Source organism: Sarcophilus harrisii, chromosome 1 (assembly GCF_902635505.1).
Source record: "Sarcophilus harrisii chromosome 1, mSarHar1.11, whole genome shotgun sequence".
NCBI lineage: Eukaryota > Metazoa > Chordata > Mammalia > Dasyuromorphia > Dasyuridae > Sarcophilus > Sarcophilus harrisii.
Window position 1 is genome coordinate 166,182,230 of NC_045426.1, and position 27,262 is coordinate 166,209,491.

At 38.6% G+C, this 27,262-nt stretch overlaps 1 protein-coding gene and 1 pseudogene across 2 annotated transcripts in view; one reads left to right on the top strand and one right to left on the bottom strand.

Annotated features, from left to right (window-relative positions):
- The window catches only part of LOC100921398, a 38,731-nt pseudogene extending 20,939 nt beyond the window's left edge, over positions 1-17,792 (bottom strand).
- GCNT4 (glucosaminyl (N-acetyl) transferase 4) overlaps positions 17,440-27,262 on the top strand; it is a 35,067-nt gene continuing 25,244 nt past the window's right edge. The window contains exon 1 of one of the 2 annotated variants that reach the window (XM_031966417.1): positions 17,440-17,497. The gene's annotated coding sequence lies outside the window, so the exon portion shown is untranslated. Of the gene's footprint in view, positions 17,498-17,946; positions 18,022-27,262 lie in introns of those variants that run through there. The other variant, XM_031966408.1, reaches the window with a different exon arrangement.

Consider the following 27,262-nt stretch of genomic DNA (forward strand, 5'->3'; position numbering starts at 1 on the left):
AAATTATCTATGACTAAAGAAAATTTAATTGCTCTGAAGGAGAAAAACAAATGCAAAAAAAAGTGCTTTTCAGGGAGCTTTTAAAACAAAAAAATTTCTAGGATAAGGAGGTGGGGAGGGAGTAGAACCTTAAAGCTTTTTTAGAAGTTTCCTGGTGCCAAACTACTTACCTGAAGCAATGCCAATTCAAATGAAAAGGGCTAGGTAAGACTTGAGGTAAAGGAAACTTCACCATCATGAAAAAAATTAGCCTGAGGAAAAAATCCAAAATTTCTCCCCTACCAAAATTGTTAACATCCTAACAGTAAACCAGATTATTTTTTTTGAAAATGGTTTCTATATATATTCTATCCAAGCTAGCAAAAGTATAAATACACCTAAAACAGAGGACCTTATAGGATTTAAAGTTGGAACATTTAGCAGCCATTCAATAAAAGCCTAAGATGACTTGACCTAATAGTTATATTCAAATAGCATAATTTAGAAAACCATAGATGGTCTTTAAGAGGAAAAAAAAACATACTAAAGAAGTATAGAAGAACAGAGAAAGATTATTGTTCTTGATTTTTAGAAAAACTAAGTAAAACCCCACAATTTCTTGTAAAATAAATGACCAAAAATTATATTTTTACAAACGGGGCCCCTAACTAACAAGATTTCACCTCCTCCCCTTTTTCCTCATGATAGGGGTGTTATTGTGTGACTTGAAGGAGTAGGACAGAATAGACATCTCTAGTCTTTTTTCCCCTGACCCTTCTCCAAGGGAGAATTTAATTCTTAATAGGAGGAGAAACAGAAAATTGAGGCCAGAACCTTGGCTTCTTGATTTTGAATGAAAGAGATTTTTCAGTGTACCATACTCTATTTCAATCAATACCTATTGACTGCTTAATTAAAATGGCATAATCATTCTGAATAATGGGAAACCTAGTAAAGCTTATCATTTCAGAACTTGGTTGCTCTCTCCATGTCTTATTATCAATTCCAAAGTTCTTCAGAGAGATTTTGAGAGAGTTATTGCTTCTTCTGGCCTCCATGTAAGAGCCTTCCTTCTTTCAGTTAATCAAAAAATAGTCTTTTAGGCATTAATTTACTTAATTAGTCAATTTTAGTCATTTAGGCAATTTAGTCAAATTAACATTTGAACCACCATGTCCAGTCCTTTAGAGTTTTACTCTTTACAATAGAGTTTGAACGCTTGGCAGTTCCCCTCAAGAGAAAACACCAGTGTCTAGTATCTTATCTTGCCAGTGATCTTCAGAATCTTCTTAAGACATTTCAGATGGAAGTTTTCAGTTTCCTGGTATGGCTTTTGCTGCCCAGTTTTCACAAACATACAACAATGAGATCAGCACAATAGCTCTGTAAACCTTCAGTTCTGTAGGCAGCTTAATACCTCTTCTCTCTCACATTTACACTAGCGCCTCCTAAACACTGAGATGTTGTGGATAAATTCATTTAATTTAGCGCTATAATTTCTATCCTTAGAAACCAAGAACTATATAGTTTAGTGAAAAATATGAAGTTAGAATAGACTGAATTTATTCAATTTTTTTAAAGTTGTGACCCAGGAATCTTCCTGGATGAGTTTCATTTTGATCAAATTTGAACATTTTAGAATCAACTCATGTGAAACTCTTTCCTAGGTAGAAAAACGGTCCACTGGTCTGAAGTGTTTTCAGTAGGGATTTCTAATGGGCTCCAACCTACATTATACTTCTTTGTAAATGCATATATTGAGCAACTAGATCCAAGTTCTTGGCTTTAAGCTGCTTTGGGTCTTGCTGATCGTAGTATTATCTAGCTCTATTCCTTCAAACTTTTTTTTTCTCCCCATCCCTGACCCAAGTTTCTTTGTGTTAAACTAAAACAGGGCTTCTTAAACTTTTTTCATTCTCATCCCCTTTTTGCCTGAGAAATTTTTATATGACCCCAAATATACAGATAGATATATAAAATAGGTATACAAATCAAACATTTGCTAATCATAAGTCATAATTTTGTCAATCACGTATTCAGTTACAAGACCCACGGTTTAAAAAGCTTTGAATTAAAGCATAGTCTCAAGGCTGGAGATGGAGGGGGGGAGAGGGAGTTTGTGTTAATGAGCTAAAGAATGTAATAAGGTACTGTCTTAATCACAGTTTGAATATGTATGCTCATACACAAGTTCTTTTGCAGTTCTTTCCTACCTTCCTCTGATAAAACACCAATAAAGGAAATGTATTTGAGGTCCTGTGAGATAGACTACCTCACCCCATATTTAAATTGTGAGTCCAGAATGCACTGCTTTCCTGCAATTTACAAAAAAGTTGGGTACTTTGCAAGCTCATATTTGTTCATTATTCACATTACTTTTCCAGGTGTCTTAAGGTAGGAGCACAGATGCCAACATTGAAGCTAAAAAACAGATGATGCCGTGTCATTGTTGAAAAACTAAATTCTCATTCCTTCACTTGTGTCAAATTGGAAAATGGGAGAAATGTAGGGCACTGGTTTAATGATGTTTTCTAAATATTTGTGAAATATATCTGTCAAGAACCTTTGCCATGGTGGCAAGAAAATGTTTCCAATTTTCATAGCTTTGCCACTAGGGTTGGCAGGAGGAAAAAAAAAATGGATGGAAAAGTGTCTCTCCATGCTGAAAACTCAGTAGGATGGCTGACTATATGAACATGTCCTGTGAAGTTGTCCTTTAACACTCTGTCAGTTATTCTCTGGAACCCATTGCCTAAAGTCTAGTTTCTTAAACTATAGTTTGAAATCCCATATGGATCTCATAACTGAATGTGGGAGTTGTAAAATTATGATTTATTATTAATAAATGTTTGACTTACATACCTATTTTATATACTGGTATACCTGGAGTCATGTAAAAATTTCTCAGGCAGAAAGGGATTTGTTTCCTAGTGGAAATAATATGAGAGGCACAGAGAATTTGGCCTAAAAGACAGGTATATATTACATTGTACCTCTCTTCATACCTTGAGGGAGTTGGGGAAAGTCTCTTATTAATGTCATTAATGCCCCATCAATTGTAAACCCCCTCAGTTTTAGGGATCCAAATACTCCAATTCCATTTAAACACTTAACAATCAGATTAGCTTCTTTTTACAGAGGAATGTTTACTTCAAAGAATAGCAAGAACAAACTCACAATCCCAACTCTTTAAGTGTAAAATCTTCTCTATCCCAGTGATTCTCAAACTTTTCTCAGTATCTTTATCCTATTAAAGATTATTAAGAATCGGTCCAAAGAATTTTTTTTAATATGGGTTATATTTATAGATTTTTTATTTAATTAGAAATAAAAACTAATTTTAAATTTGTAGGCCCTCTTAAAGGATTCAGAGACCCCCTAGGATTTTCTGAACCACACTTTGAGAACCACTGCCCTCTATACTTTCTCAGTTTCTGGGTAGTGTTTATCATCTGCCAGGCACTGTGCTAAGCATTTTACAAATATATCTCAGTCGATCCTCACAACAATCCTATAAGGTAGATTCTAGTATTATCTCCATTTTACAATTGAGTAAACTGAGGCAAACAGAGATTAAGTGACTTGCCCAGTAATACATGGCTAGTTAAGTGTCTCAGGCCAGATTTGAACTCAAGTTTTACCGACCCCAGACCCAGTGCCATATCTACTGTTCCACCTAGTTGCCTCCAAGAAGATATCTGTCTCTCCCTTAGAACCCAGCACAGGCTTATGTGCTTAATCAATGTTTGTTGAATAAGTGAATTGGCTATCTTCCTCCTCCAATGGCAGTATTTTGGGAAATACAAATTAAAATTGCTATAAATTTCTACCTCACACCCATCAAATTGGTAGAGATGACAAAAATGGAAAATGGCCATTGTTAGAGGGACTAAAGATAAATTAGTCCATTGCCTTGTTGATGGAGCTATGACTTAGCCCAGTCATCCTAGGAAGATGTCACTATTCTGGTACTCCCTTTGATCCAGTGATACTATTAGTCTTATACCCAGAAGAGAGAAACGAAAGGAGGAAGGGATCTACATATACAAAATAGCCATAGCTTTTTGTTGAGGGTAGGACTGCAACCTAAACAAATTACAGTTTGTTCTGGTTGTCTTGAATTTTGTCTTGGCACTGAACTGAGATGATTCTGGAGGAGATAATGAGTCTGATAATACATAGCTCTGACTCACAAATCAAATTCACTTGCAGATCAAGACATCACTCTCATGATGTCATTGCTTTTCTTTTAGAATGAAGATGAAGGACAACAAACAACAACAATAGTTTATGTATATAATGGGGTATTATTGAATTATAAGAAATGACAAAAAGGATTGCTTTGGGGAAGATTGGTATAAAATGATGCAGAGTTAAGAATGGGGAATCACCAACATTTCTATGCTCCTCCAAGATTTGCAAAGATCTGTACAAATATTATTTGGTCTGAGTCTTCCTGGTCCTGAGCTTAGTGCCCTATCCACTGTGCCACCTAACTGCTCTTCCATCACTGTTCCCAGATGGACTGTGGATGCAGCTCTGGAGCTCTCTTCTGACAGAGACCCACCTTTCAGGGCAGCAAGATTAGCCCAGGACCACTCCCTATTCAGCTCAAACTTAAGTGGTCTCATTCAGCTGGAGAAATGGAGCTGATAGAACTTGAATGGTCTCATTCAGCTGGAAATCTAGGCCTGGGGGCAGTGACAACATCGAGAAACCCCTGTCCCAGATTTCCTATAAAAAGACAATTTTAAACTCATATCTTTGCAGAAGTCCGAAGTAGGGATCATGCTTTACCAAGGGACCTCTCCTCTTGTCACAGCTGCCTACCAGGACTCCTGCCTGCTGTGTAGAGACCTTCTTCCCAGTGATAACCTCTTGTTATGTCTCTGACAGGACCTTGCCACTGTCTTTCTAGCAAAGTTGGCTTCTCAGCCAACAATAAACTTCCCTTTTTCCAGTCAAACTTATAAGGTTCATTATTTCTTTCACATTGGACCTGCGACAACCAAAGGGGGTTCCCACAACTCTCTGCACTGCCATTAACTACATCATGGACATGGACATGGAGAAATATATTCACAAAGTATGATATTTGTAAAGAATTAATTATAAGCATGGTTTTAGCCATTATATAGATATGTCTATTTAATAAGGGGAGGAGGGAAGACTTGATGGAAAGGGTAGAACTTGAGTTGCATCCTAAAAAATGGGTAATATGCTAACAGGTAGAGAGGGTAGGGCTGGCATTTCAGTTATGTGAAACCATGTGTGAAAAAAGTGAGGAAGCAATAAAACGAGTAATATTTAAGGGAGAGTAAGTAGTCAGGTCTGGCTGCATATAGAACATAGATGGGGGGAAGCAAAACAGGCTGTAAGGAAGGATTACAGCAAGATTGTGGAGGATTGTAAATGCCACTATAAGCAGTTTGGACTTTCTTCAGTAGGTATTGAAATATCGTGTTTAATGCTGTTATTGTTCAGTCGTTTCAGTCATATCCAACTCTTCATGACCCATTTGGGTTTTGTGTGGTTTTGTTTTGTTGACATAGATACTGGAGTGGTTTTCAGCTCATTTAACAGATGAGTAAACTGAGGCAGAGTTATTGTCGCACAGAGTGTAAAGTGTCTGAGACTAGATTTGAACTTAAGTCTTTTCTGATTCCATTTCTGATTCTGATTCCATTCTATCCACCATTTGTAGGAATATTAATCTGGTGGGATTCACGTAGGATGAGAGAGCGAGAATGAAAAGGGAAGTCCATCGAGAGGATAAGTACTTAGCCTAGAAGAGAGGTAATGAAGCTCATCAGCAGGAATAAGAACTATAGGCTTCCATGGGAACAACATCACTAATACAGAACTGATGACACTTGACAAGAGTGGGATGCTGCCCCTGTTCTGAACACTTTCTTTGTCAATATATAGATTGTCTTTCATTATGTAGGGGACCACAAATGGGATACAATATTGTGGGAGTGATCTAACTCCAGATGAGACTATCCCCTCCCTTTCTCCGGACTCTATAATACTGGGACTCTTGCTTATCCCTTCTCCAATTGTGGTCCAAGGGTCCCTGAGAGTTGAAGTCAAAACGATTTTCAAAATAATACCAAGATGTTTTCATTTCTAATATTTTGATGAATATTGATCGACATAATCCACAGTAACAAAGAGCTCATGGAAAGGGGTAGTCCTCAGTTACTTTAACAGTATAAGAGTCTTGAGATTAAAAAGTTTGAGAACCACTGGTGTAGCTGAACACTGAGTTTTTTTTTCTTTTTTCTTTAGTATTTTATTTTTCCCCAGTGACATTTAAAAGCAATTTTTAACATTCATTTTTAAAATTCTGAGTTCCAGATCCTTTTTCTTTCTCTTGGTTCCACCCCTACTCCCATAGAGGGTCTGTATTTAATAAGTCTATGAACAGCTAGAGCCTGGTCCAGGTATAACAACTGTAATGACATACTTGGTAAATTTAGGACAATTTTGATGAAGAATGCATGCAACAGGAACAAGGCATTTTAATCATACTATTTTCCCCTTAACAAAGAATTAAAAACATACTTGAGGTAAATGCATTAATATGACAATTTCTGCTATTTACTACTCTGTTTCAACAAGTACTTTGATAAAACTTCATAACTCTTTACAATTCTGTTGATGTTGATGAGCATCACAACTAGACTATTTACAATTCTGTGTTGATAAGTATCTTGGTATTGGATAGTAAAGGTGGATACTAAAATGTAAAAGTATGGAATGTGCATTAACCCTGGAGGAATATGATGGTAGGATAGCAAGTAATATTATAACACTAGCTTAAAAGGTATATTAAGCCTGGCATTCAGATTAATGAATGTAGATGGCAAAGAATATCTTCCACCTGGCGTTGGTATTCATTCATACTCTCGGTATTTACTGGAGCTGGACTTTAACTGACAGCATCTTAAACAGGGATGGACTGAAATGTCTGGCAGGAAAGGGTCCAGTTGGTGAGCTCACAATTAAGGTTAGAGGAAAAAGTAAATTACAAGAGAAGTAAGCTAAAATAAGGAAGAGATGATTGCCAAAAGTAATTTATCAGTAGAAGTAATTTATCACCAGGCTGACAGAAAGAATAAGATATAAGATATTACACATAAAATGTCATAAGATATTGTATATCAAATAAATAATATGAGGTGTAGAATATAAGATATCAGATACAAGATATTATATAAATTATAAGTTATAAAAAATAAATAAGATTGATCCTTGTCCAGCTAATATCAATATATAGTACACATATTGAATCGGAATAGGGCAAAATCAATCAGATAGCAGCAACAGAGAATATTATCTGCAAGTATTCTCTCTAACTGCTTTGACACTTTTTAGATTAGTGCTCCGTGGCAAAAAACATCTCTGAAGGAGGAAACTATTTGATATGAAAGGCAGCGTTTTTTGAGGAATGCCTAGAGAGGCATGGGTAAAAGTACCAGAAAAATTGACAGGGAACATCTTACACAAAAATCAGGCAAGGACCTAATAAGACTTTTGTTGACTTTGTCGATCCCTTAAAGATGGCAATCCAGCCTTCAATCAGCAGGGGGAGGCAGCTTAAATTTTATTGAAACAACTTGCTTTAGAAAATGCTAATGCTGATTGTAAGAAAGCATTAGCTGGGGAAAAATCAAAAAAAGTCTTTAATAGAAATGATTCAAAGATGTCAGAATATTAGGACTTTTATTTCTCAAGCTGCAATAATGACAGCTGCACTTCAGGAAAAGTTACAATCTCCAAAAATCTTCAAATTCTCATATAATGGTGGACAATTGGGTCACATAAGAAAAAAATTGTACTGCTCAAAAGGTTGCACCTCATGGCAATTCAGCAGATAAACCTTTGACTTTATGCCCAAAATGCAAGAAAGGCAGACATTGGGCTTCTGAATGCCATTCACAGTTTAACAGAGAAGGCAATCAAATATCAGGAAACTGGTTCTGGGGCCAGCTCTGGCTCCTCAAACAATGGGAGCCATATTTTCCCTTGTTCCCCCTCAAATTGAGCCTGCAAACAAACTACCTTAAATCATATTTTTTTGACTATATAAGATTTAATGCATTCTATCCCAAGGAAGTGCCAGCCTTGATTTGTCCCCCTGGGTGTCCCACCGATTTACTGATAATATGGACTATGTTCTCTCCCCACTGGAGACCCACTCTGGTCCTCTTCCTTCTGGTATGCTAGGTCTCATTTTAGGATCCAGTTCACAGGCTCCTAGGGTTTAAGGCAATGCCTGGAGTAGCAGATTCTGATTTGGGGGGAAAATAGGTATTTGCTACGCCACTCCTCACCATGATATTTTTTTAAAAGGGGGAAAGGATAGTACAGTTATTATTAATAATACCTTATAAAAAATTAGGAAAAACATTAAATTAAATTTTTAGAGGTACAGGAAAAGAGACATTCTAGATGCATTCTATTGCTGATTCTAAGCCAATTTTAAAATAGAAATTAGAAGGGATAATTTAGTTACTCAAAATGATTATCAAAAATTGTGGAGGGATATTGTAATGCCGGAGGAACTGAGCAAGACAGAGATTAGAGAACAATTTAATAGTTTATTAAATGGAGAGATTTTCTGGGACGAAATGATCCATGTTTGGTGTCAGGGCTGAACGAGACTATCTTCTCAAAGAATCCAGCCCTCAGTATCAGGACAGCAAGATTTTTTATAGTATAACAAGAATAATGACATAATGGGGGAGATACCTAGATGGGAGTAACCTAATGGGGGAAGGTACCTAGGATGACACAATGGAGGAAGGTACTGGAGAGATTACTGATATTCTAATGATGTCTAAAATGGATGGACCTTTATCCTGCCAAACATTAAGAAGGAATGATTATAGCCTAAAGATATATATTATTGTGTAATGTAATTTTAGAAATTAGGTATTTTCACTGTTGCTAAAAAATTAAAAGGAAATTACTTAGGAAAAATCTAAAATTATTAACTATTTGGAGCAACTGTCATCAATTTAAATATAAATCTGATAATTATTGTTTATGGAACAAAAGGGGGAGGAGGTGAAAGCCTTTTTCAGTTTGACTTCAAGTATGGAGATGTCAAACAGCACAGCCTATAAAAACACTAAAGATGGTTGGGGTGGGCTGTTGCTACAAGCTCAGCCAGTTCCCTGGGGCCTCTTGTCAACTCCTCTTAATTTGTAAGCTTGCCAGTCTTCTTGAAACCTTCAAGATAAGCAAGGTCATCAGCCCTGAGAGATGAGTCTGTTTTATATATATTTATTTATATTTATATATATATATATATATATATATATATATAAACAAGGATAATGTTTACTAAAAATCTATAAGCTCGTTTAATGAGCAATCCTTTACGCCAGGATATGTTTAAACATATAAAACAAGTTAAATAATCTCCTATGTGTCTAAATTTTGGTAAACTTTTTAAAAAATAATTTATGTAGCCCTAAACTGCTATTAGTAGAATTTGCTATTAGAAATAAAATCTCTTGGGACTGTAACTGATATTCTTTTGAGTTTGGAATTTGATTTCCTGATCATTAAGTCACTAACCTCCCACTTGAAAGAATTATCATAAGCTACTCAGAAAAATGTGACCCTGAACAGGTAGAGATCTGTATCTGGACAAGAGTTGGGAACTTCTGCTCCAGGTGAGATCCTTCTGACTCAATTCCCCAGCTGTGTCTCTTTGAATAAGAATTCACCTGATTATTCCTGAGTCTGATAAAGTAGAACATTATAATTGGATACCAAACTGGACTATGGAAGCTTTATTTTGTCATGTGTATTTTCCTTCTATAACAAATAATTTCTATAATCAGAGCAAATGGTCAACACAAGACATGAACACAATTCAATTATAAAATGTCTTGTTTTTAATCTGAAAATATGTAGTCATTATATCCTAAATAATTTGGTGAATGAATATTTGGCCTAGTTATCCATCTGTTATAGATACATATAGATGCTTGTATCTGTATGAAATAAAGTCCTGAAAAGTTTCTAAAATAATATAAGAACAATTAACATGATTGTCTGTCAAACCTGTTATTTTATTGTTTATTGAAACTAACGCTGAAATATCTTTAATATTTGTGTATACTGTCTGTCCTGTGACACAAATATATTTCATTACATGAAGAGTTGCTGGCCAATATACATTGGCCTCTTTATATCTTATAGCTGTCCCTGTGGACTTGTCTTTCTATCTCAGGTTATCCTAACTTTTATTTGTTAGATTTGTTTTTTATTGTAGAGTTTGGTTAGTTAAATTACATTCACCACTTCAAGGAACTGAATCAACCATTAGATATTTCAGTCAGTTCCAGCTTGACAGCTCCTCCAAAAGAAGAATGGGACCCTGCAGGTGACTCAGCTCGACACCCATCCTCAGCAGGAAATAGTTTCAGAAGATGAGTTTATTGCCCCTACTCCCAGAGGACTTTGGGCCCCCTTGGTTTGGGGAGGAACATTTTTTTTGGAGGGGAAGAGGAAGTTTTTTTTTTTTAAGTATGCTTCAATCTGCATTTAGATACCATCAGTTCTTTCTCTGGGTTGGGCAGCATTTTTCATCATAATTCCTTCATAATTGCTGAGAATAGTTATGTCATCCACAGCTCATCATCTTACAATATTGCTATTACTTTGTATACAGTACATTGCATTTTGTATCAATTCATGGAAAATTTTCCAGATTTTCCTGAGAGCATCCTGCTCATCATTTCTTATAGTACAATCGTATTTCATTGTAATTACATATTAAAACCTATTCAACCATTCCCATTGATGGACATCCCCTAAATTTCCAATTCTTTGCCCCCAGAAAAGAATTTGTATAAATATTTTTGTACATACATATAGATCCTTTCCCTTTGGGTTTTTTTATCTTTTTTGAGATACTATTAGATCAAAAGGTATGCATGGATTTATAATAGCCTTTGGGCATAGTTCCAAAATGCTCTACAGAATAATTGAATCAAACAACAACCACCTTCACCAGTTCACAACCTTCCCATCAATGCATTAATGGCTTCTTTTTTCCCCCCACCTCCCCTGTAACATTTTTCTTTTCTGTTCTATTAGCCAGTCTAATAGGTATGCGATAATACTTCAGAACTGTTTTAATTTGCATTTCTCCATCAATAATGATCTAGAGTATATAGCTATGATTACTTCATCTGGAAACTGTTTGTATTTTTTGATCATTTATCAATTGGGGAATGACTCTTATTTTTATAAATTTAATTCAGTTCTCTTTGTGTTTGAAAAATGCGGCTTGGGGTAGCTAGGTGGTGCAGTGGAGAGAGTACCAACCCTAAAGTCAGGAGGACCTGAGTTCAAATCTGGCCTCAGATGCTTACCACTTCCTAGCTGTGTTCTGGGCAAGTCATTTAACCCCAATTGCCTCAGCCAAAAAAAAAAAAAGAAAAGAAAAGAAAGAAAAAGAAATGAAACCTTTATCAGAGAAATTTGCTTCAAATTTTCTCCACAATTATTCATGCTAACTAACTCCTCCCCCAATCTGCTCTTCCTTCTATCACCTCCCCTTCCTTATCCCTTTCTATAGGGTAAGATAGATTTCTATACCCAATTGAGTGTATGTTATTCTTTCTTTGAACCAAATTCTGATGAGAGTAAGGTTCACTCACTCTCCCTCACTTCCACCCTTTTATCCTCCATTGTAAAAGCTTATTCCTGCCTCTTTTATATGTGATAATTCATCCTATTCTACCTTCCCCTTTCTCCCTTTTTCCTCATACATACTTCTCTCACTCTTTAATTTTATTATTATTTTTAGACATTATCCCTTCACATTCAACTAACATCTGTGCCCTCTATCTATATATACTCTTTTTAACTGCTCTAATATTGAGAAAGTTCTTAACATTGACTTTTTAGCTACCACACCATACTTATGAATTGCTATGAAATAAAAAGTCCAGATTTTTTTTTGCATGAACCATTTCTAATTATGACTTTTTCCATCCCATATTATGCAACTGATGAATTATCAAGTAGATGAATTTACATTTATTTCAATATTTCAAAGGATCCATGATCTCATCTCTGTGGGTGATCCTTCCAAAAGCACATATCTATATGTATCCCTCCTTTTCATCAAATGTAATTCATAGAGATAATTAGGTGGTACAGCACACATATTTACTAGTATGGACATGTTCCTGAGTTTCTCTAAGTCTCAGTTTCCTCATCTGTAAAATGGGGAGAATAATAGAACCTACCTCACAGGGTTGTTGTGAGGATCAAACGAAATATTTGTAAAGAGTTTTGCAAACTTCAAAGCACTACATAAGTATTAGCAGATTCTTTAATAAATCTAATAAATCTATCAACACACTGAAGACATCTATCTCTTTAAGTCTGTTTCATTAATCTTTATTAAATTTTATCTTATGAAATAATAATAGCTAACATTTATATAATGTTTTAAGTTTACAAAGCACTATACACATTATACATACATACATAATTTGATCATAGATCCAATGTTGTTGCTTCTCAAGGTGTTGTTTTCCAATAAGTTATTTAACTCTTTTAGCTTCATTTTATCCCCAAACACCACCTCATTTCCATCAGAGTGGCTCAGATGAGAGATAAAGAAAATGACAAATTCTAGAGGGGATGTGAGAAAATAGGCACACTGATGCATTGTTGGTGGAGTTTTGAACTAGTCCAATCATTTTGGAAAGCAAAAGCTATTAAACTGCGCATAACCCAGTAATATCACTGCTAGCTCTATATCCAAAAAGGCAAAAGGAAAAGGACACATTTGTACAAAAATATTTATAGCAGTTCTTTCTGTGGTGACAAAGAATTGAAACCCAAGGGGATGCCTGTCGACTGGGGGATGGCTGAATAAGTTATGGTATATGAATATGATAGAATACTATTGTGCTTGTGCTATAAGAAAGAAGGATATGGTTTCAAAAAGACCGGAGAAGAACTGATAAATGGTCAAAGGACAGGAACAGACAATTTTCAGACAATGAAATTAAAGTTGTTTTTAGTCATATGAAAAAATACTATAAATCATTATTATTAGAAAAATGCAAATTGAGACAACTAGAAGTTACAATTTTATACCTTTCAGATTGGAAAAGATAATGATGAATGTTGGAGGGAATGTGAGAAAACTGGGATACTAATGCATTGTTGGTGGAGTTGTAAAATGATCCAACCATTCTGGAGAGCAATTTGGAACTATACCCAAAGGGCTATCAAACTAATATAATAATAATATTCTTTGATCCAGCGGTATCTCTACTGGGTTGGTGTCCCAAAGACATCATAAAAAAGGGGGAAAGACCCACATGTGCAAAAATGTGTGTAACAATCCTTTTTATAGGGACAAGGAAGTGGAAATTGCCCATCAGTTGGAGAATGGCTGCATAAGTTATGTTATATGAATGTTATGGAATATTATTGTTTTATAAGAAATAACAAGCAGGCTGGTTTCAGAAAAGCCTGGAGAGACTTACGTGAACTGATGCTGAGTGAAGTGAGCAGAACCAAGAGAACCTTGTACACAGCAACAACAAGATTATATGATGAACAACTGTGATGGACTTGGCTCTTTTCAACAATGAGGTATATAAAATACACTATCACCCCAAATGAGGGACTGTGGGCCCTTTTATGGCTAGGCATGAATACCAATAAATCTATCCCTTGCCTGCTTACATGATTTATTGCTCCTGAAATAGTCTTGAAGTATATCTCTGAAGTGGAGCCATATCACAGGAGCTGGGAAAAAGATATAACACACATGTGATAGACATAATCAACTGAGCACTACCATCCCTTCCCAATTAGTTCTGTCTGGAGTGTATCCCATGGAACCATACCCCTTCTGAGGACATCTTTACCTTGGCTCTTTCCAGTGGGTAACATTTGCTGGGACAGCTAGGTGGTACAATCCATAGTGTGCCTTACCTGGAGTCAGGAAGACTTATTTTCTTGAGTTCAAATCCATCCTCAGATACATAGTAGTTATGTGACACTGGGCAAGTGACTTAACCTGTTTGCCTCAATTTCCTCATCTATAAAATGGATGGAAAAGGAAATGGGAATCCACTCCAGTATCTTGGCCAGGAAAACCCTCTATGGGGTCACAAAGTCAGATATGACTGAACAACATAATTAATTTTAAAATAATTTTAGTTAATAATGATAATTTGCTGACTCAGTGTTGAAAAACATTTTTTTGGATTGATACAGTAAATCCAAAATAGTCCCTAGATGACTTTTCCTCCTACTTTTCTCCAGGGCCAACTGCTCCCCCCTTTTTTTTCTTCCTCTCTCTAAAACATGTAATACAGTCCTGAAGCAGTGGCCGTTCAGCAGAGTGACCCAGACACAAATACTTGAACTCTGAAGTGTGCTATGATCTCCACTGCCATAAATCCTCAGGAGCCAGATCATGCACTGGCAAAAGAAGGCTTAAGATTGGATCTCAAAGCCCTGGTTATCTTTCCCTTTTACAATTCTTTCTTGAGGATAGGTAGTCAAATGGCAAGTCTGAGATGGATATTTTTCAGCTTTGAATTTAAGAATTAAGGAATTTCTGGATCTTTTAGCTGGTACCTGATTATATTATGGAAGTTGCCCCTTATATCTACTATAGCACTTTTTAGAGAAGATGATCTTTAGTTGGTAGATAAGCCCAAACTTTGGCCTGGTTTTTCAGAACACATGGAGCAAGAAGGAATTATTTTGACCATACAGAACCAGAATAGAACATAAAATGTCCATTGCAATCTTGCAAATTCATCATATTTTGGTGTTTTATATATCTATCTCCCAGAAGAGAATAAAAGTAGCTATAAGTTGCTAAATGGAAGGTCTATAATTCATAATGGTGTAGAGGCATATATAATGCACACAAATAAAATGCTTCCGGGCTTCCTTTTCCATTTGGTTGCAACAATCATTAGCAGATATTGATCAAGAACTCAATACAGCTTTATTTTCTACCTAGTATACATTTTAAAAAGCCATATATAAGTGGTGATAAATTTACCAAAAGGCTCCTGGGGGAACAGAATATCAAGGATGCATGGTGGTCTTTGGGACAGAATTAAGTTGAGTGCTTGAGCAAATGCTCACCAATGGACCACCCTCTATCCCCAAGATGAGTCTGGGAAAGAGAAGCAGAAGCAATAGCACCCCCAAAAGATCCAAAAGAGGGTCATTTTGTAAATGAGATGGAGGGGAGAATAAGCAAATCTTGGATAGAACTGAAGGATTATGTCTACTGGCCTGTTGAATCTCCTGCTTCTGATCTTTTCTAAGAACCCAGCTAGGGTCTGGCAAAAGAGATCTGAAAATAGTTCCTTCTTTTCCCAAAGAGGAGTTGTCTAGGTCACCTCAAGTTCTGGTCTAGATAATACTATTTATGGACTATTTATAGAGTCCTTGGGTCCCTGGCTAATTGATTTCTTTGCTAAGCCCTTGCCCTTTATAAGGCTACAGGTGAAGAGGAGAGCCCCAAAGCTCTTTCTCTTTCTCTGACTTTGGGAATGAGCCATAATGTAGAGCATTTGAGAAGCTCCTTCAAGGAGACTTTCACCTTAAATTCTGCCACTGTAAAGACCCCCTGAAGAACAAACAGCTTCATTCTGTTGTCTATATGGGGCTAGCTGAGTCCTGAGCTGGAGAATTCCAACCCTATTCAATTGAAGATTTTCTGTTCAATTCCAGCTCAAATTCCACCCACCAGCCCCCATGGGGAGGGGGAGCAGGCCTCTGCTTATAGCCAAAGGCTTCTGTTATAAAAACCAACAATTTTAAACCCAATCCTCGAAGAGGACCTAATATGCCATCCATGGCATATTAACAAACTCTGCCCGCTGGAATGATATTCTTTTTCAGCGTTGCCCTCTCTTTATCCTCACCTATTTCCCTAATGAGACTTTATACCTCTCTGTTAGGATTTCTCTATTAGAAACTTTACTTCTCTGCCCGGACCTTGCCACTAAAGAATTCAGCCTTACTATTCATGCTTGGCAAAGGCTGACTTCCCAATGCCTATGATAAACTTCTTTTTTTCAGTCTAGCTTTTCAAGTTCATAAATTCCTTTATGAAGGACTTATGCGCCAGCAGAAAGGGGTTCCCACAACTTCCTACCTTGCACCAATTCTATTTATTTTTTTTATTTAATAGCCTTTTATTTACAGGTTATATGCATGGGTAACTTTACAGCATTAACAATTGCCAAACCTCTTGTTCCAATTTTTCACCTCTTACCCCCCACCCCCTCCCCCAGATGGCAGGATGACCAGTAGATGTTAAATATATTAAAATATAAATTAGATACACAATAAGTATACATGACCAAACCGTTATTTTGCTGTACAAAAAGAATCAGACTCTGAAATATTGTACAATTAGCTTGTGAAGGAAATCAAAAATGCAGGTGGGCATAAATATAGGGATTGGGAATTCAATGTAATGGTTCTTAGTCATCTCCCAGAGTTCTTTCCCTGGGCGTAGCTGGTTCAGTTCATTACTGCTCCATTGGAAATGATTTGGTTGATCTCATCTTGCACCAATTCTAAAGGGGTTTAGGGGAGCCAAACCTCTTCATTTGGTTCCCGGAACCCTGAACCTGCCACTAACCTCATCATTTAACTTCCTGACCACCAGGAACCCTAATCTCATCATCACTTGGTTCCCTGAATCTCCCATCGCAGGGACTACACTTTATATGCTGCCCATCTCACCTACTGCCCTGCACGGAAAGAGGGACAAACTTCTAATAATTTTATGTCACAAGCATACTTGGCTTTAGGGGAGGAAAAGTCCTTGCTAAATGGTAGCGGATATTGCAAAGCAGTCTATCGAATCTGAGAATAATGCAGAGAATGGGCACTGGCTCTAATAAGCTTAAATTCTCTAGAGATTTTTTTTTTAATGTGTTTACATCCCTAAGCACATCCATTAAACTTCCAGATTTCTGTTCTCAGGTTAGTTGCCTGCGTAGGAAAATACTGAAAAGTTACTTACTCTAACACCACCCTGGGATTAGGAGTCTGGGTGGGTTAAAAAAAAATCGCTAGAAACTGAAAGCACAATTGTTTAGAACGAGATTCTCTTCTTGGGCCGTCTTGGACCACTTCCCCCAAGGGAAGGGTTTTCATCCAAGAAGGCGGACGGACGCACTTCCTAACTCCTTTCCATCTCTCCTGCCCCGACTCTCGGCCTCCTTCCCCAAAGCAGCGCCTCCGCCCCCCGCTCCAGAGCTAGCGGGTCCCAGGTCAGCGCTGCAGAGGTTCCTCGGACCGTTTCCGCACTGCCCGCGGCCGCCTGTTAGATAAGCGGGGAGGCAAAATCCCGCCGCAGATGCCCGGGGCTCGGGGCGCCCGGACTGGAGCCCGCGGGGCAGGAGCCTGAGTGAGGGCTGGTCAGGTCCTTCCCTCGGGGCTGTTTGCAAGGGGAAAAAAGCTATGGAGCCTAAAGGTCAGTGAGAGACCCCGAGCCGATGGGGAGAAGGTCGGGGGAGGGGATTGACAGCAGCTTCTTAAACTTTCTCCCAAAGGGGAAAGAAGGGAACGGCCCGGCCGGGAGTGCGAGAACGCGCGCGGGCCGACTTGGAACGCCGAGCCGGGGAGCGGGAGCGGGCTCGGAGTCGGGGGCGGGGCGGAGCGTGCGGTTGTTTGGGTGCCCCCGCTAATGCCCCCTAGCAGAGGCAGAGGCCGCGAGGAGGAGGAGGAGGAGGAGACGCCGGCGCCCCTCCTTTTTTCCGACACGTCATGGGGTCCGCCGAGTTCCCCCGCCGCCTCCCGCCCACCCCGGGCGGAGAAGCAGCGAAGCAGCTCGCTCGCGGTCGGTCCGCACGGAAGAGGGCGGGCGGGCGGGAGAGAGCCGGCGCCGCGGCGGCCGCTGTCGCAGCGGAGGAGCCTCGGGGAGCCGCGGAGCCCCGCCTGCCGCCAGCTCTGCAGCTTCAGGGACCCCGGCGCTGGGGGCTGCCCGAGCCTCCTTTCGTAAGTCAGGTTGTGGGGCGGGGCGGGAGTGAGCGGGAACGGGGGGCGGAGCGCACGCGCTTTCTCTCTTCTGGGGTCGCCGGGCCGGGAGGTCAGTTCTGAGGGCGGACGGAGCCCGAGGGCGGGAGCGCGGAGCCAGTAACGCGGGCCCCGGAGACTGGCGAGGAGCCTCCGGCGCGCCTGCTGGGGTCTCGCGCTTGAGACTGCGCCTTTTGGCGCCGCGGAAAACTTTGGCGGGGCGCTCTGCCCCGCGCTTCCCGGCGCGCGGACCACGTCCCCGGCCCGGCGCCGCTGACGGGGAGGCGCGGTGGTACCGCGGAGAGCGCAGGCTGACGCGCCAGGAAGCTGGCCCGAGAGGGCGCCTGACCCCGGCGCGGGCCGCGTGCGGGCTCAGGGGGCCGCGTGCGGGCTCAGGGGGCCGCGTGCGGGCTCAGGGGGCCGCGTGCGGGCTCAGGGGGCCGCGTGCGGGCTCAGGGGGCCGCGTGCGGGCTCAGGGGGCCGCGTGCGGGCTCAGGGGGCCGCGTGCGGGCTCAGGGGGCCGCGTGCGGGCTCAGGGGGCCGCGTGCGGGCTCAGGGGGCCGCCCGCCTGCTGCAGAGAGCGAGCGGCGCCTCCGAGGGGAGCAGCGGCGGGAGCCCCGGGGACCCGCTGAGGGCGCGCCGGGCTGCGGGAGCGCACAGCCCCGAGCTTCTCCGGCTGAAGACTTTGAGGGCACCTTGTTGGGACTGGGAATAGAAGGAACGGCCGAGCGATTAGCGAGAGGGCTTTCCCTGGGCGCTAGTCAGCCGGCTAACTTGCTGTCCCACAAACAAAACGAACAGTGGTTGTCCGCCACGCTTCCCACTCCCGGAGCGCCGACGACCCCTCTCCTGCGCTCGCTCTCCCCTCGCCGTCTGATCGCGGGCATCCGCGGTCCGCGTATCCCGCCACTTGCCCCTGAATTCTCTGGCGGGGGCGGCCGGAGGGAGCGAGGGTGTGGCTGCGTGCTGTGTCTGCTCCTCTTCGGAGCGCGCCGGCACCCGATAGTGCCCCCCAGGGCTGAGGCACTTCCTTCTTAGAAACGCACCTCTACGGCAACTCCATCCTCTCTTCCTGGAATAGCCTGTGAACTCGCCGAGATGGGGGAGGGGAAGGAGGGGGTTTCTACCGCTGCTCGGGTGGGGATGCTGAACGGCTGGTGATTCTGAAATAAAAGCGTTTGTTCCTTATTTTTGAGAGCCGGGGAAGGTCCGGGATATCGGGAAGCGGCGCTTTCAGCATCCACTGCTTCTCCTTGACCCTATATAGGAACGAAGTTAATTCTTGTGACATAGATAATTCAATGATCGGAAAGTGGAGGAAGGAAGTGGCTACTTAGCGGGATGGCTATTTTTCCTCTCTGCTTTCATTGCCTTGAGGTCCTGTCTCAAATTTGACTGGATACATGGAACCTTGAAGTGAGGTTGGAGGAGGGGAAGGAGAAAGGAAACCTCAGAATGGTGTAGAGGTTGAAATTCCGGATTTAGAGGCAGGTTCGAACTCTGCCTCAAACCATAGGTGGGACTATGAACCATCACACAACCTTTTCTCCAAACTTCAGTTTTCTTTTCACTAGGTAGCCTTCGGCTTTAAATCTATGCTCCTATGAGCCGACTATGGGATCCCTCATTTCAATAACAGGACCGGTACCTGAACCTTAGATTCTGTAGCTGAAATATGAGTGCTTTGATTCACAGCCTTCCTTTTGCGGTTATAATTGCCAGCAATAGGGAGGGTCGGAGTGCCGCAAAGTTGGGGTTTTAATTATCTTAAAATTTCATGAATGGGAATTGTTTATTTTCTTCCCAGGATCACCCCAATGGGGAAAGTTTCTTGTTTGAGAAAAGAGAAACAGTGTTTCCTTCCCTTCCCCTTCACTTTTAATAATTAGAAATTAACAACCCCAGTGCTTGAAGAGAAAGAACTAGTTCTGGCAGTGTTATATATGACTTTGCAAGCCTTCATCACTCTTAAAAAATCATAACTATATAATGTTCTTATTAGAGCATCGGACTATAAAAATCATACATTAGAGTTAAGCCACCTTTTAAAAATGCTTCAAGAAAATAAGATTTTTAAAATATGTGGTTCTTCTAAAGAAATGTTTCTTTTATAACTCTTTTTCTTTGTGTGAAATTACTAAGGGAAGGTGGTAGTATTGAATTACCAATGTTTTATTGTGTGTTTACTGTAATTAGCACACAGAAATGAGCCCAGGAGGAAAAAAGTAATATTATATTGAATATCATATGAAAAATTGAAACAAGAGTCATTCATTTTGGTTGAAAAGGGAAAGATTTCTTCAGTTTGATATTATAGATATTACTTTTTGGAGAGGATGATTCAGAGTACGGGGTAAATAGTGGATGATACGAGTCTTAGTGGATATTTGAGCAGATTTAATTACCTAGTTTCAGAAGCTGCACAGAAAGGGCTACAGGATGATGGCACAACTGAGTCTTATGCTATAATGTTCTGTATCAAAATGGCAAAATAAAGTGATGTCATTATGATTTTCTCTTATTCATGTTTAATTCATTGTTAGATCACTTCTAGAAAATCAGGGAAATTTGAACTTTTTTTTTTTTTTTTTGAAACAGTGAAACAATAGGTCCAAATAGAAAAAAAGTTACTATCATCTTCTTTGAGCTAGAATTTAACTCATTACTCAAATGGACCTCATCCATTTGGGAGTTCCTTCCAACAAAGCAGATAGCAATTTATCAACACCTGACCCATTCTGGCCTACTTTTTTTCTATGTCCTCTCCAAAGTTTGCTGCAGAACATCCACCCGATGTTCTGGAAGCCTTTCTTGTTTTTTTCTGGATCAAAGGTATCAGGAGAAAACCTTGGCAACCCACTTATCTATCATGCCTTGCTCTTAAAATAGGACCAATCCATCTCCTCTGTCATATAATTCTTTGATGACATCCTTCATTGCTGTTCTTCAGAATTCTTCATTGGTTATAAGTGACAGCTTACTCACACCCACTTGCACCTTCCTATTGCCCTCTCTGTGATACTCCTCTTCAGTTTCTTCAGAAGTGGTTTTGATGACAATATGACAATACCAGGGAAATATTTATTTTCACATAAGCCTTTACTGTTCTGAAAAGCTCAGAAGCTGAGTCAAAAGCACTCACTTTAATGCTTTGGAGTTTCCCGAAAGATCTTTTAAACTCTGGGCCCAGCTCATTGGCTGTCTGTATTAGCTGCTCCAGATACACATGCCATTAGACATGCTCTTATTGGGGTATCCATTCAGATGCATGTTGATATATGGCCATCCATTTGGTTTTTGTTTTGTTTTGTTTTTGTTTTTCTATATTAATTTACATTGATTTAACTTCTGATTGACAGTATCATAGCTGATGTCAGTGCTTTTTAATTGTTCTTTTCCCACTTTTTAAGTTTTTCATTAACTTTTAAAAATAATTCAAGGTTAAATCTTAATTGCATATCTTATCTCTCTTAAATTTCTATTCTTCATTTTTATTATAAATTCTGATCTGATAAGTTGATGTTCTGATCCACTATTTACCCCGTACTCTGAATCATCCTCTCCAAAAAGTAATATCTATAATATCAAACTGAAGAAATCTTTCCCTTTTCCAACCAAAATGAATGATTCTTGTTTCAACTTTTCATATGATATTCAATATAATATTACTTTTTTCCTCCTGGGCGTGCACAGATAATTAATTGCCTGAAAGATAAATCCAGTGTAGTCTGTCCTTTCTAGTCTGTTAAAATGTAGGCAATTTTATTCTATATGATGTTGTTTGAAGGTGGCCATGTCTAGCACTCTAAGCCAACACTTAATTTTAATAAAAACAATTGAAATATGGTTTGGTGCTGTGCCTAAGTTCTTTACAAGGCAAGGAAATACTTAAGGTTTTGTTATAAAGTTTAGCAGTGATTCTTACCATCAATAGTAAGAAAAACTCTGCTATATTTCATTGACACATCAAATCGACATTGACAAAGATTATATTATGCTGATTCCAAAGAAAATTCCCACTCTGTCCCATTCAAAGAATAGTAAAAAGATTATTCGGCTTCACTTCAAGATATCTGGGTCTAAACGCTAGGTCTCCATTTGTTATCTGTGAGATTCTGGGCAAGTCACATGACTGTGCACCTTTATTTCCTTTCTTGGAGGATTTAGGTCTTAGATTAATTCCCTTCCAACTTTTTCTATGATGCTCTGAGTGTTTACTGTTCTCCATCTCATACCTTTTGTAGCCACCATATATTTTCATGTATAGTTAGTTCTCCATCCTTAGAAGAGATTTCTTCATCTATCTCTACCTGCCAAAATCCTTTTCTTCCTTCAAAAGCTAATTCAGATGCTCCCTTTTCTGTGAAACTCCTTTGGTTTCCTCCTTATAAGAGATTCTAATCTCTTATCACTTTCTTTAATCTTTTCTTTGTACTTTATTTTAGTCAGTTTATAGATGTTCAGCTATATAACTGTATTTAAAAAAATGTATTGCTACTGTTCAACCATTTCTGGTTCTTTGTAATTACATTTGGGATATTCTTGTCAAAGATAGTGGAGTCATTCCTTTTGCAGCTCATTTTACAGATGAAGAAACTTGTAGGATTAAGTGATTTGCCCAGGGTCATACAGCTAAGGCAGTATCTTAAACTAGCTTTGAACTCAGGAAGATTAGTCTTCATGACTCCAGGCCAGAGCTCTGTGCACTATAGAGCCACCTAGCTACCCCTCCACCTCCCCAATGTTCTCTGAGTAAGAGATCTTAGAGACTGATTATATTTAGTCCAACCTCCTTATTTTTCAGATGAAGAAACTGATATCCAGGGACCTTAAGTGACTTGTCCTTAATTACTCCTCTTTTCAGTATTAGCTTGTTGGCATGAACTTGCAAATAGCAAGCTCTTAATAAATATGTTTAGTTTAATTAAATTCCATAATTTGTCTATTGCGTTCTGAAGACTTAAAAGTATAGAACATAAAATAAAACTGATTAATGAAACTTAACATAATTTTGAAGCCCCAAATTTAAGTCTCCAGAGAGAATTATGGAAAGGAGACTGGAGGATTATATCTTTAAGAAATCTGAAAAAAATCATATGACACTGGCAGAGAGAAAAATGCAGGTAAAAATTTTGGCTACTCTTTTCCCCAAGGCATTTTAGAACTCCTCAGTCAGCCTCCAGCCTATCTTTCCAGACAGGAGTTTACAGCTCTCACTTTCATGTATTTGGGGCTACTAAGTGGTGCTATAGTGCATAATTCATGCTTTGCCTAGCTAGGAAGACTCATAGGAGCTGGGTAGCCTTTGACAAGACATGTAATGATTTTCCATGACTCAAGTTATATATACCTTATTTTCCAAATCCCTAGCCCTTTTCTCTTTTCACTGCACCATGCTGTTAAGACTGAAGAATGCAGTCTTTTTTTCACTGATAATTTGCTTACGATATTCTGCTTTTCTCCCAGAAAAATTAAGTTCAGCCCCTTAGTCAAATGATGACAATTAAAAGAATTCTAAATTGCTGGGGTTACTTTACAGAAATAAAGACAGAACACCATGATATGAAAAATAGCAATTGTTTGTGGGTAGGCTGGAGCAGTATGACAAAAATGATAATACTACCTAATTTACTCAGTGCCATAATAATCAAAATACAAAAGGATTACTTTATAGAGCCAGAAATAATAACAAAATCCATCTTGAAGAACAAAAGGTCTTCAAGAACAAAAAGCCCTCAAGAGAAATTATTTTCAAAAGTGAGAAGGGCCAAATAGTACTCAATCTGAAACTTTAATACAAACCAGTAATTATTAAGATCATTTGGTATTCATTAAAAAATAGAAAAGTTGATCAGTAGAACAGATTTAAATATACAACATATAGAAGAAGAAGGAAAAAAAAAGACTAGCAAAGTATTCAATAAGCACCATAACCCTAACTATTGGAGTAAGGACTCCTTTCCCCCCACTTTTTCAATAGTATTTGTTTCCCAAATATATGGAAAAATAGCCTTCAATAGTCATCTTTACAAAACTTTGTGCTCCAAATTTTTCTCGCTCTCCTTCCCCTTTCCCCTCCCCAAGACAACAATCAATCTTACATAGATTAGACATGTGCAATTTTTCTAAAACATATTTCCATATTCATCATGCTGTGCCAAAAAAAAAAAAAAACAGATCAAAAGGGAAAAAAACAAACAAATAACAACAACAAAATGTGGAAATATTATGCTTTGATTCACATTCAATTCTCTCTCTGGATATGGATGATGACACTTTCCAGCACTAGTCATTATTGGAATTTTAAGAACTCCTTTTTTCACTCATTTACTATTTCCAAAATAGTAAATAAAACTGGAAAGCCATCTGGCAGAAATTCAGTTTAGACTAATCTCTCTTATAAAATGCCAAGATGGATCCCACCTGAGTACAAGAGGTAAAGGTGACATCATTAGATGTCACAAATTAGAGGAACCAAAAAGGAAGTAACTGATTAAGAGAAGAGTTCATCAATAAACAAGGAATTAAAAAGGATCCTGGAAGATAAAATGTATTATTTATATTATTTAAATTGTTTCTCAGAAATTTACCAAAATAAAATCAATTCAGTTAAAATGATTGACTAGAGAAAATCTTTGCAGCAAGTTTCAATGCTAAACATCAGATAGACAAGATAAGTTAGGAACTAATTAAAATATGTGAACAAGAGCTATTCCTAATAGATAAATGGTCAAAGATTATAAAAGGTAGTTCTCAAAGGAAATCGAAGCTACCAATAGACATGTTCTTTAAAAAGAGCTCTTAATTCACTAATAATTAGAGAAATGCAAATTAAAACAAATCTGGAGTTTCACTTCACATCCATCAGATTGATAGAGCTGGATACTCTATATAAGTATATTTGATATAACAATATCAATAGATAATTTCGAAAGACAATTCAAGAGAACCAGTGATGAAGCATGTTGCTTACCTCCTGACAGAAAGGTGACATACTCAGTGTGCAGATGTCTACCATACATGAACACAGTGGGAATTTTGTCTAATTACACATATTTGTTACATAAGTTTGATTTTTAAAAATTTTTCATTGGAAAAAGGTGGGGGTGTTATTGATAGACTTGTCAAAAGAAAAAGAAAAGAAAGAAGAGGGTCATTGAAGCATTTTTCAGAATAATAGCTATCATTGATTTAGTGCTTCCAGGTTTGTAAATTGCTTTATGTATGTTATGACATTTGATCCTCACAATAATCTTTTGAAGTATGATTATGCTATTATCCCTGTTTTACAATTGAGGCTGAAAAATCTAAATGAATAGCCCATCATAGCTAAGTAAGTTTCTAATGCTAGATTTGAACATGGGTCTTCCTGATAAATAAAAGAATACAGAAAGAAGGCCAGAAAGTAGTTCAAAATTTTCAAGTAAATCAATTAGATGAAATGAGGTTTATTGCAAGTCTTCAAAGTCATAGACCCAGCAAAGCAATTTTTGCCCAAATCCTTACACTTTTAGTAAAGCCAAACAAACTTTTTCTGAACACTATGAAGAACTTATTATATTTTCCCTGATCTGATAAATTTTTATCTTTAATTTGGCTGTTATTTTTACAGTTTTATTCCATTTCTTAATGTACCAGAGACCTTATAACTGTGTGCATTTTAAAATTATATTAGTCATGAGAAACTATGAAATAGTGCCCAAAGGATGCTGGCTTGCGTTTTTTAAAAGAACAATCAGACTGAATATATGTGTATGTGTGTAAAAGAGAGAGACAGAATATGACCAACATTTGATTATTTAAAAAATGACTTATAGAATGATAGAAAAATGAAAAATGTTATCTCCCTTCTTTTTGCTTCATCACCCTCAGCAACATGCTAGTCGTTTTCTCACACCCCAGTTTTGCTCCTTCTCTATAATCATGGACCTTTTTTGTTCTTACTCCCTTTAGTCTCCCACATATACTTAGAGTCTGTCTAACACTCCTCAGTGCTCTCAAATGGCCCTACGCCATAGTTTCGTGTTACTAATTTTTACTTCTTTACCCAAAAGCTTCTTGGGATAACTTCAACACTGTGTGTGATTTTTATATATATGTGTGTGTGTGTGTGTATGTACAATGTAAGTATATTTGTGCGTAAAGAATTGTACTTCTAAAACCTAGAACTAGAGATATTAGAAATGAAAGCGATATTAAAAATACTCGATTCTACCATCATATCTCCAATGCTCTTCCAAGATACACTCTAAGAAATGGGAACTTAAAGGCCAAAGAATTGGAGATTTGTCCAACATCTCATAGTAAATTTGTTGGCAGATAGAATAAGGATTTAGTTCAGTAATTCTGGTTTCTTTCTTTTCCCCCTGAGGCAATTGGGGTTAAGTGACTTGCCCAGGGTCACACAGCTAGGAAGTGTTAAATTTCTGAGACCAGATTTGAACTTGGGTCCTTCTGACTTCAGGGCTGGTGCTCTATCCACTGCACCACCTAGCTGCCCCCATCCTGGTTTGTAATTCAGTGAATGAATGTGTTTCTACAACATTATGCAAATCTTGGGCATTATCTAGAAGATGGCACAGTGGATAGAGTACCATGCCTACAGTGAAGAGGACTCAGCTTCCTGAGTTCAAATCTTGCCTCAGTCACTTACTAGCTACATGACCCTGAGCAAGTCACCTAATCCTACTTGCTTCAGTTTTCTCATCTGTAAAATGAGCTGGAGAAGGAAGTGGCAAATCTCTCTAGTATCTTTGCCAAGAAAACCCCAAATGGGGTCCCAGAGATTCAGACATGGCTGAAAAACAACTGAGCAACAATAACAACTTCCATATAACTCAGATAAATATAAGATGAATTTAAGTCAGAATTTACTTTCAGTAGTCTTGAAGGGGGTGAATACAAGTTTACTACTTCTCAGAATGTCAAACAAGACATAAAGGAAGAGGAAACTTAAAGCATAAAAGTAATTCACAATTAACAAACACAGTGATTACCATAATAATAAAGAGAGTAAAACAACACACAAGAAACATCATCACCATTCTGAGGAAGCACCAACATCTGAATTTCTCAGCCAGGAGAATCTCTGATCACAGCCATTCAGAGTCTCGGGTGGGAAATGTTCCCAGGCAAGCTGCATAGTAACTCCTGAGTAAATTCTCAAAATTCCTTTTCACTAAAGGGGTTTTGATGGGCTGTGGACTGCACAGAGTAGTCTCAT